The sequence below is a fragment of the Topomyia yanbarensis genome, chromosome 2 (assembly GCF_030247195.1).
Source record: "Topomyia yanbarensis strain Yona2022 chromosome 2, ASM3024719v1, whole genome shotgun sequence".
NCBI classification, from domain to species: domain Eukaryota; kingdom Metazoa; phylum Arthropoda; class Insecta; order Diptera; family Culicidae; genus Topomyia; species Topomyia yanbarensis.
In genome coordinates, this window is record NC_080671.1 from 292141105 (window position 1) to 292153875 (window position 12771).

General features: G+C 34.0%; 1 protein-coding gene across 1 annotated transcript in view; it reads left to right on the forward strand.

Moving 5' to 3' along the window:
* Positions 1-12771, forward strand: part of LOC131683273 (uncharacterized) — a 625702-nt gene that overhangs the window by 210227 nt on the left and 402704 nt on the right. The gene's annotated exons all lie outside the window — the stretch shown is intronic.

Genomic DNA, 12771 nt, shown 5'->3' on the forward strand with positions numbered 1-12771 from the left:
CGATTAATGTATTCTGATCCGCCATTTAGTTACAATGATGGGATCAAGTGTCCTCAGTCTCCCCTACCATTTCTCGTTCATGTAAACAACCTCTACGAACTGTCAAATAAGTAAGGTTAAAGTTTGCTGGAATGTTCTTTTATAGATACGCCTGAATTGCGCTGACTATCATGACATCGAAAGAAGCGACATCTAATGAAGAAAACCAAAAATGTTGCTCGATACAATTGTTGCCCCATGTGAATAACCAGCGGCAACATTGTGTCTCAGCTAAATGTTGCCTGTTGCTTGTTGCCTCGTGAGCAGACTGCTTAATTATGAAATATTACAAGAATACGCATTATAAATTGGCCACCTGTTATAATAAACAAACGATTTTTTACACCGGTAACATAAACAGTACCTATTTTATTTCTATAGAAGATTCATGTTTTCACACAGATATTTCATCCAGTTGGGAGTTCATCAATCAATATACTGAAGCTTTCAAATTGGTATTCTTATGCGCTAAAAACCTACACGACGTCCACATGTCTCTCAATGATTTCTACATGGAACGGGACCATACGCGAGGTGCGGAAGGTGGAAAACAATCCGTATACTCTAGATCTGGAAACCTCATTAACAAGACGACTCACGAATCTTAAATGTTCCATGGCCTTTAAAATTGACGAAAAAGATGATTTCATCACTGAAATGTTTGGTGGTACTATGGGCACTCCAAGCAGTTCAAATTCCACATTTCAACAGCAGGTCAAAGCAGTCGAATTAGAAGAACGCCAACCTACGTCATACAACGTATGGGACCACTGGGTTAAACGTAAGACTTCGAAATGTCTGCTGTTGCAGCTGTGGTAATGTCTGTGCCAGCTACCCAGTCAATGGTTGAAAGAGCATTCAGTGCATTAGCACTCGTTTTTTCACCCCATCGATCCACACTAGGTGATGATACCCTGGAAAATATTCTCCCGATTAAACTAAACAGGGATGTTTATGAACAAGTTATGAAACGGTGCACTTCCTGAACTATCAAGCACATCATTGATAACATAATCATAATCATAACCAACACCAATTCTGTAAATTTATTTTGAAGTAGAATACTTCTAACGTTTCAATATGGTGGTTTTCAAACATTTCTGCTGAGATATTTTCCCAGTCTTCAAATGCGATTAACTTCCGTTGTACTGATCAAAATCGCTATATTTTTGCACTATCTGATCGGAAATATGTGCACGTATATTGTGTTTGATCCCGTAAAATGTACTTCTATTATAGATGACGAAAATAATGTAATTTTTGAAGGTGGTAATGTTCTGCGCTGATTGGTCCGTACAATTTAACCAAGCAGCGAGCGTTGTTAGGACTGCCTCTTTTTTATCAAATGAACTTCGCCAGGTATAAAAACGGTACATAAGTGAAAATTCGTCAGTTTGCTTTCTGACCTCGTAGTAGCTGCTACGTTTTGTGTCAGCTCAAACTCTCCGGTTGGAATATATTCAACGACTGCCGCCAGGCATCATTCCACCCAATGATGCACAGGCGTGGACAATGGTCAGCGCACATCGCAGAAAAAGCAGAACGCTCTATTTTCGGAGTTCAATATGCGGATTGCAAGTGTGCGCGTGCGAAGGGGTGGTTGAGTGCGAAAGACACCGCTCTCTTGCTCTTTAAATCATGCGTGGGGGGCTCAGATAAATTCATCATTTCTCGACAAACATATGATTATGGCCTAAAAGCCAACTGTCAAAATCCACTTTGAATGGAAATTACAGACAAACCGTTGCTAGTCTAACACAGTTCACAACAGTTTATGGAAGAGAAAACTTTTCTCTTTCGTTTACTACCAACATCTGTGATTGGCGTGTAACGGTTTGTCCGGAATTTCCATTCAAAGTGGATTTTGACAGTAGATACAGAACACTAGATAAGGATTGTCGCTGGTGTTCCCATTGTTTTCGCCTCGGAACTTGTTTGTTTTGCTTTCGGTATATATCTGTCAAGTTATCGAAAGTCTCTCTAGTAAAAGACTTTGGTCCGCACTTTTGGTACACGCAGAAAAATATGGCCTGCGTGTAACCACAAACCGTTTAGTTTAACTTCGAATTAGTAAAATGCAGAGTTTGTCTTTCTTCAATTCAGTCTCGTTTATTCTGCTGTGATTTTTATACATTCAAGATCGAAAACGTCCAATGCATAAAATTTACAGCAGAATAAACGAGAGGCAAACAGAAAAATTACGTGATATCTGCTATGAAACAAAGTTCTATGTGGCATACTATTATAATTTCATTAGTTTTCACATGATATCAATGCGTGACAGATAATTTTTATGTGCTACTACAAGTTGCAAAAAATATGTGTAAAATCAATATATTCAATATAACGAATTTTCTCGGTGTACATTTTCGACTGTTATTGTTATGAATTGAAGAGTTTGTATATACCGCACAAGGAAATGAAAATTCATTAAAATTCAGTACAGATTTAGACAATTTGTACATTCTAATTAGTGAAAATACATCAATCAAGAATGGCCATTGTTTTGCTGGCTAAAAGAAACAAAAATGATTAGTCGCTATGAAACAACGATAGAGGATTATTTTTTTGCATTTTTTATTTGGCCCATTTGACAGGTATATCCCGGAATCAAAACAATAGATTTGTTCCAGCACCAGGAGAAACTGGAAGTACTCCGGAGCAAACAGGGAGAAAATCGTTCCCGTACTATCTTCTTATCTTTTTTCTTCTTCTGGTGGCAAACCGGAGTGAAAAGGAGCAAGAATTTTTTGCTCCGGAGCAACAGGGAGTAACTTCCATGTACTGGAACAAACCTAATGATGTTCCAACCACTGATGCCAGCGACAATCCTAATCTAGTGTTCTGTATCTACTATTTTGACAGTTGGCTTTTAGGCAGTAATTATATGTTTGTCGAGATTTGGTTAATTTTCTTTTGGCAAGCGGTAGTATGATTGACGATGACGATTTTAATTTTAATGTTGTGTTGTGTGAAGGGATGATGTTGGTTTATTGGATACTGATATAATATTTTTCTGTCGTTGATTTGATACTCGGGGCAAACTGGGATAACTTTTTACATATCATCTATGTATATGCTGTTATAAACACAGTTTAATTGTATAACTGCTGCATGTATGACGGGATTTACAGACATGTCGGAATTCTACAGACTTTTGATAGCCTCCTACAGACGTAGCAAGAAATCTACAGACTTTTAAAAGAGTAATAGTATTTAGCAAAATTGTACTAGAATAACTAAGTATTCGACTACGAGTGATTCCTTCATTAACAGTATTCTAATTTCAATCTATTTTTAAATTAATATTCTAGTGTAACTAGGATTTACACAACCATCTAGAGACATTTACAGACATTTTAATTATTCTTCTGCAGACATTTCATAAAAAACATGTGGCATCGCTGCCTGGCACTACATTCGTTGTGGGTTATTATCATACGTGGCAACTGTAGGGTTATTGAGAAAACTCCACGCTAAAAAACCTGCTTAGTGAAGGTTTGAACATATTATGTATAGGGTATTCGTCTTAACTCTTTAATGCTGGCATTCCACGCGCAAATGCCCTTCTGCTGGTTCTTAACTGTAAAGTAAGTACAATTTACAGTAAGTCCAAAAACTATTTGTTATCCGATTTGGCCCTTAATTTACTTTATTTGTACATGCCATACTTTAAAGTGGCCTGTTTCTAAAAATATTCAGCAAGTGAAGGCATTTTGATCCCACTATACATATTAGGGTGGGGCAAAATGATCGTTTTTTCAGCACAGCACTTTTTTGGTTCCTTTCGGGGTTCTAAACAACTGTGCAAAATTTGGGATCGATTGGTGTTGACACGGCGTAGCGCATTGCGTTTGAAATTTGTATGGAGATTAGTATGAGAAAACCTACATTTTTGCATTTTTAATTCTACAGACTACAATTCTTCCTTTAGTATGCAAACAAATAGATGGAAAGGTAGTCCAGGATATGCTGAACAACTTTGCCGAAGGATGTATGGTGTTAGAATGTCTCTAAGCATGTTATAGCTGTTCAATGTTCGATACATCGAATTAAATGCCAAAAATCATTTTTATTGCCAACACTGCGGGTGTACCAATGATATTTCATATAGCTTTCCGAAATAACATTATATATTTTAGTTTTACCCACCCATCTTTTTAAACCGGACATCAATTCAATTTTATATTTTCAAGCAATAGTTGCACAGACCTGATTTTTTAACGTCAACCAGTGCTCACTTGGTTTGCTACTTAGAAAAGGTTAGAAATGAATGTCACATATTACATTTGTACAAGTATATGATTATAATCATATACAGTACTGTAGCACATCATTCATTTAACCATCATAATAAAAATAGACTTCGTGGATGACTTTGTTTTATACTTAGGAAGATCTACAATTAATAAATCAAATAGCAATCAACCAAATTTGCATACATATCTATATCTATATATATATAGATATATATATATATATATATATATATATATATATATATATATATATATATATATATATATATATATATATATATATATATATATATATATATATATATATATATATATATATATATATATATATATATATATATATATATATATATATATATATATATATATATATATATATATATATATATATATATATATATATATATATATATATATATATATATATATATATTCCACTGTTTCTACAATTAAAATATTGATACCATGTAGAAAGATTTTCAGAGCCACCAACATCTTTTCATTGTTCTGAACATAAACATCCGAGCGTTGATCGTAGAGCGAAAAAGGGTAAAACCGTCATCACACCACCAATGCAACAAATGAATCGTTTTTATTGAGCAGGAAATAACCAACTGAAAAAAATTGAAATGAATCCGATGTTGTTTCGTTTTTGTTTATAAAAGTGCGGCGTACCAAAAACGGTTTCGCAGAGAATTACAATATTTTTGTTGATAGGCACAATGGTAACCAGCTGATAGAAGCTGTTTTTCTCACCGAGTTTATGGCTCCGCTCTCACTACGGTACGATGAATACATACCTGATATCTTAATTACCTGGCCACCAGAGTTAAAAATAATCGAAGCTCTTTTTGGACGACTGAAAATGAACCTGTTGCGACTCGCGGTGAATAGAAAAAATATTCATTCAACTATCCATCTTATTCATTCAGTTGAATATCGTTCAATATATTCATTACACTAATTAGGTATCTAGGAAAATGTTTTCAAATGCTGATAAAGCATATGAAACAACAATCATCTTCGCTTGCATTGTGCCAGGACCTACTTTTATGTGTTTGATTCGTTGCTGCACGGTCGCTTCGTGTAATAATCGGAGCCGAATGAAAATCTACATGGATGAATAGGCGGTTTGATCGTTTGACGTTTTCAGCTGCGTAACTGAATATTGAAAATGAATGCGGCTGAATATGATCAATTTTCATTCAATGAATTTGAATATTTTTAACTCTGACGGCCACTGACGGCGCAGGTCGGTGCTACACGCCTCTTCTAATACTCCAGTAGCACAGGAAAAAGTCATTCTGAAATCGAGGAATACGCCACTCGAGTTCGGAATATATGTTGAACAGACTGGTTTTCCCGCAGTAAATGGCTTCGACGAGAAAAGGCCATTATCTAAACACTATACAAAACAAAATAAAAAACCGATCGCTAGTGTTTTTGAATCGTTTAGTGTGAATTTAACGTAAGTACATACCAGTTCAACTAACAAGTCCGACGAAAGAAAATAATTTTATACTGCGAATGTTTTTGACTTTTTTTAAGTCGGCTGTCTCAGTCTTTTGAAAAGTCAAAACAAGGGTATCTTATTACCCGACGTTTCGGCCTTTTGGTGATGGCCTTTCTCAAGGGAAATAAAGTTATTGTTTTTCGTCAAAATATTGATATATTCGTAAAAAATATTGATATATTATATATTCCAAAACGCGGACGTTAAGTAGTGTAGCAGTGACATACAAAAATTTAATTCCAATGCAAACTAGTTTTTGTTTTTGCACTCAGCACAGATTTATGCATCCAGAAACATACATCAGACACCGGACGATCGGACAGCGACTTTTTGACGAAAAACAATAACTTTATTTCCCTTGAGAAAGGCCATCAACAAAAGGCCGAAACGTCGGGTAATAAGAAACCCTTGTTTTGATTTTTCGAAAGACTGAGACAGCCGACTTCAAAATCTCCAACATAACAACCAGTCGTTGATCTACATAATGTTTTTGACGTTTGTTTACATTTACATTTCATCACTTTTATGTCAGGGCTGCCACTTTCACAGATATTGCTGTAATATCGCACGTTTATTTCATCACTTTTAATCACAGCTGCCACAATTTTTTTTTGGCATTTTCATTAAAATTGTACACAATACCACAGATAAATATTCCAATATTCCATAGAATCGTTGAATATTCCACAGCGATTTTTTCTATTTTAGGCATCGCACCTGGTAATCACAGCAGGCAAACCAATTTTTCACACGAGCAAATATTTTAATGTGGCATCCCTGTTGGTGGCCATGGTTGAATGTATTCATTTGTGCTTATTTGACCGTGGTTCACGGTTCACTGGTGACAGACTTGTTTTTAATTGATACCAAGCAAATGAATGAACGCAAACTACATGAAACTGTTTGTCAATCGACAATGAACTCCAAGCAGTTCAGTTGAAGACGAAGGCAAAAGTCAAATGACTTTTCTGTTGCACATTGATTGTGAAGAAATCGGTTTTTCAGTTTCATTGTCAATTTTCATTTGAAATTGATTTTTTACCGCACATTTTTTACTAACTAGTGTCTGACGGAATCAATTTTTATAATAAGACCCAGAGTTTGCAATTTGAGAGTCAAGTACAGAGGAATGCGTATGCATGCATAATAAGACTAGTTCTTAAGAAAATTTTCAATAGAACCTTAGTAACATGACGAGCCGCGTTCTCTTTCGATTATTACGACTTCACTACAAAACTTGGCACTAAATTTTCAGTACATATCGAAAGCTGGCCATAGTGCGTCCCAAAGCCGTATTTAGGAATACAAATAGTTTGTTTTAGCTTCATGTCTTTGGCAAATTTGTTGGTTTTTTTGGCGATTTTTTCAAATGAATAGAATTAGGGTGGTCCTTGTGGTTGGGGTGTTCAAAGTATCGACTGTTTAGATGTGTGAAGTTTACCTGCGCAATGCCCTACAACATAATAACACAAATAAATTGAAGCAAGTTTGCTGAATAAACAGGGCGATGTATAATGGTTAATTTGTTATAATTTTTTAAAAAGATTTGAGGTAGGGTGGCTCTTGCAAAATCGGGTTGCTTATCTCTCAAATGCATTGTTCTAGAGATTTTTGGAACTTTCATTTGAGCATATTTTTACCGTAGCACTGATGTTTCAATCCATTTTGTTTGAAGTGATTTTTACAACAAAAATGTTATTTTTCAAACCTACATATCTTTAAGCATTGCAAATCGATTTTCAATCTATTAATTGCATTTGAAAGATCAACACTTTGTTCGTTATGGAGAATCAATAAATGTATTTATTTTTTAAAAGAGCTGTGTTTTTTGAACAAAATTGTTCATTAATGTTCAGCCCCAGGAGCGAAATCAACACTACCATGCAGTGAATCGTTTGAGTTTTGACGGCCAGTGGACCGAAAAAAGCGATTCGGATTAAATGATATGTTACACCTCCGTAACATGTTACGTAACATATTATACATTGCTTTCGTCTTCTATTTATTGTGATATCATTAGATACAAAACATGCAAAAGCACATTTTAGGCAACCATTTTTTTTAATCTACAGTGGTGCAATATATAACAAAAAAAGATTGGATCCATATTGAATTTTCTCAAAGTGTACAAAGTATATACAGGGTGTTTGGTTCATGGTTAAGAATCTCTCGGGGGGTGATAGACTGCCATATTCGGAGAAAAAAATTGTTTTAAACATACCATCACTCAAAAAAAAGTAAACGTTATGCCTATTGATTCTACACATAGATTTTTGCAATTAACGGAGGCATATAGACACTATTTGCTGGCACATAAACCTAATGTGTGTATTTACAAGAAATATTAATCTTACATTCACATTTCATAACTATTAGGCACATAAAACCCCATTCTATAACAATATGCACATATAACTTATGTGTGTGCATACATAGTTTATACAGTTGACACATAGAAGGTATGTGTGCGCGAGATAACAATAGCATTTCTTCTTCATATGAATTTTAAGTGTTTGAAGCAAATAGAATTAACGTTTGGATTTTTTTCAGTGATCAAATCTCAACCGTTAGTTGTCGTTATTGAACTTTTTGTGTAAAAAACTTATTTGTCTTAAAATACCTCTAACTTTAAAAGTATACTTTGCATTTTAAATATTTCAGTTACATTCGAAAGGTGAGAAAATTTCCTATTGAATGGTGTTCTCATATCTTTTAAATAATTAGTTTTAATTACCTTTAAGCTGTAAAGTAGTTAAAAGTTAGTGTTTTTGAGGAGGTTTTTGTTGATTTTCTCGAAATAATGAAGTATGATTATAACAATATCCATTATCCAAAAGTTGGGTTTTAGGATAATTCATAATTTGTTCTTGAACGTCATATTTCTATCTCTTCTCATTTCTTTGTAATTTCATTACTATACTTTTCCTGTAACCGACTTGCAAGTGCTTAAAAGACTCTAATCTAAAAAATATGATTTATATCGTTATTTACAAGATTTCGTTGGAAAGCTGAGAAAATGTCCTATCAGTGTATGTACAAATATCTTTTAGTTAAGTGTACTAAATGATTTTTTACTAACGAAATAACTCAAAATTTGTGTTTTTTGGAGAGTTTTTTAATTATTCTAATTATTAATCAACAGAATTTATCGTTACTATTGTTCATTTGATGCCCCTTAATGTTCTCTATAACTTTTTATTTGACACTTTGTCTATATCTCTTTTCATTTTGCTGCTATTTAATAGTTAACACAGCATGAGCTCGCCACAAATGTAGTGGGTTTGAAATCATTATTTTTGAATATGAAACGATGTGATAAAAACGATTTTGTGTCGAAATCAAAAGAGATAATTGAATGGAGTCAAAGAAAGAACTGTAGAACTTGCTCAGATGCATTATTTCCATGATAATAATGGTGATGTTTATTATTTACTATTTAAAGAAAATTAACGAAAATGCTAATAATAGCACTAACTTTAAACTAATTTACTTTTTAAAGAATACTAAATTCACTTAACTGAAAGGTATTAATACATTTTTCACTGTAAAATTTTCCTGGCTTTCGAATAAAAAGAAAAAAAGTACAATAAGTGCCATAATTTTTCAATTAGAGCTGGTACTAGTGAAAATGAGATAAAAATATCCAAGTTGAATAACCCGAAATCGTGAAAATAAGAAAAGCTAAGTGTATCATGTCAAAGAACGAATTAAGCAGCTCATCAAGACTAACAATCTGAATTATTAAAATGATGAGATTAACTATTAGGATTTTCAAGAAATGAACGAAAAATCATTTAAAATTGCTTAATTTTCAAAAAATTAATTTGAAAAGGCTACTAAAACTCATTAGCTGAAACATGTGAGGGCATCACTCAATGTGAAATTTTCTCACCTTTCGAGTGGAACTAAAACATTTAAAATACAAAGTATACTTCTAAAGTTAGAGGCATTTTAAGACAAATAAGTTTTTTACACAAAAAGTTCAATAACTCTGTAACGGTTGAGATTTGATGGTATGTGTAGGACAATTTTTTTCTCCAAATATGGCAGTCTATAACCCCCCGAGAGATTCTTAACCATGAACCAAACACCCTGTAAACTTTCCATCAACAATGTCTATCTAAGAAAAGCGTCTCGTATGGAGCATAAAGTAGCCAAAGAAACAACAATTGGGTAATCTGAATTTTGTTTCTCGCATCGCAAAAACTTGATTCATCAAAGTCGATCTGTAAAAAAAATTAAAGGGTTGTGTACAGGACACGACCACGGTGACATTAAAAATGCAGCTTTTTTCAAGAGCGTGCAAATGAATTTTATCTATCACACATATCGACTCACGTTCTTGTTCACTCGCCTGTTTTCATATGTTACAATTTCCTATATACCCTCCCCATCAAAACATAATTTATTGAAGGTCTTTTAACGGTAATCTATTAATTAATCAAGTATCTCACTAGGTGATTGGCATTATTTGGCTGATCCATTTAGTAAAAATAGGCTGGTCTGTCCAGAAAATATATTCAACAGAAAAGTTTCATATTGAGAGCTGTGATGAGGAAGCCCACGCCCGCCAACGGAAATATACAGATTTTCCATGCAATGTGAAATTTCATTTTCCATTTAAATTTTTAAATAATGGACTAATGAACTCAAGTAAACAATCTTAAGTTTAAGTATTTCTTGATCGATTAGTGGTGGAAAAAATGAAATTATTTGATAAATTACATTGTTATGCAACGTTCGCACTACCAGTTAAAGCGGGTTTTTATGCTATCTTGGTGACATTTTTCTTGTTGCTAATTATTAAAACGTGTTATAACTCTGTAGTGTAATCATTGTATTATTAAACCAATTCTGCAGCGTTTTATGTGATATAGGTGTTTTATGTGGTAATAGGACTGACATAATTATATCTTCAGTACAGCGGTTTGTTTCATAATTTAAAACAGATTTATTTAAAAATTTAAATTAGTATACCCAACCGTTCTATTTGTTGTATACTTTAAAACGCAATTAGAACTGTGTTTTAAATACATAGGGTAGGACTGATATTCTGACTGGATAAACTGGGAAAACAATTTTAAGTCCAATAACGCTTAAGACATGGCTTGAATTTGAATCGAAAAAGAACACCCGCTTAAACTGCTGCTAAGACGGTAAGTTCTGTTTTAAAATTTTCCGTTGCGTGCAGTACGAAACAAAAGTGTTTGAAATTAGAAAACAAAAAGTTCTGCTGGAAATGTGATTGTTTCCGATGCAATTACACTCAGATTTTTCACGCAGGGGATACAGGCCGTGTAAATGAAAACCGCGTTAATTTAAAAAAAAAACGCGTTAATGAAAACCGCGTAAATTTCAAAATCCGCGTAAAAAAACCTGAGTGTATTCTCCTATATAAAACACTACGCTGCTTAACAGTGCAATAACTACAGAAGCACGTTGTCAGATGCCTTACTCATAAAAAACATATAACCGAAATATGAAACATGACAACCAATAGGCTCTTTACCCTACGCAGCTACAAAGCGCCGTAAACATGGATTAACAAGTTACAATGCACACGCATGCATAAAAATAAATATATTTTTTTCAAACGCAGCACTCTTAAGGTTCAAGTTACCTTTTTTAAGCATGTGTTAGAATTGAACGCTTGGTAGTGTGCGTAGGAAAATTTGTGTTCAGCTTTGCCACCGGATTATCCATTTAAACCTTTTTAAAACTCTAAAAGAAGAATATCAGTCGATTTTTTAGATCACCACGATTCAAATCATGCAAAATACCTGCTGGAAAAACCATCGGCTTAGCTGGATGGTGCTTTTGAAAAAGTGGCTGTGGTTTTTTCTTTGTGCAGTTGTGTTGCGTACCCCAGCTCGGTGTGGTAGTGTGACAAAAAATCACAGCCACTTTTTCAAAAGCACCATCCAGCTAAGCCGATGGTTTTTCCAGCAGGTATTTTGCATGAATTGAATCGTGATGATCTAATAAATCGACTGATATTCTTCTTTTAGAGTTTTGAAAAGGTTTAAATGGATAATCTGGTGGCAAAGCTCAACAAAATTTTTCTTACGCATACTACCAAGCCTTGAGGTAACTTGAGCCTTAAGCAGCACACACCGTATTGAATTAAATCCAAACCACCCCACCCACCCACTTTGCAAATCATTCTGTGATACCGTGCTGGTACCCGAAAAATCCGCACACGGCCACCGCTGCCGAAAATGCATAGCGTCTACCGCTTAGTGTAGTGCCTAGACGCTGCAGCCATGATCTTACCCGTTCGACATAAGAACAAAAACTGATTCAAACGGGTACGCGTCACCTCTATTTATAAACTAACCGTATATGGTTTAGTCACTTAGGTGCGAGTGTATGCGAATGCCAACGTTGCCGAAAATCGATAGCGCTTATTGCATCGCCGGAGAAGATGTTGCTCGTATGGGATAAGAGCAACAACTGATTTAAACGGACATGCGTTGCTTCTATTTATGACTTTTCGTGTGTGATTGAGCGACTAACCTACCCTCTAATGACGGCTGTGTCTGAGAAATCTGCATCACGAATGGTAATTTTCCCGTTTTTCGTGAACTTTTTAATTTTACCAATTTTTAAAAGTCGTCTTTTATTGGGGAGATATTAAATTATTACCAATATTTAAGTTAGGTGTTTCTGAATCGGTTGGTGTATGAATGATTAAAATCCATCTAGTAATATCGGAGTTATAAGCGTGCAAACCTTACATAGTTTCGTTACGTAGGAGATAGTTTAGATTTTAGAATGACACCTAGCCCCAGATAGTGGAGTAAGACATTTTTAATGTCAAAAAATCTATATATATATATATATATATATATATATATATATATATATATATATATATATATATATATATATATATATATATATATATATATATATATATATATATATATATATATATATATATATATATATATATATATA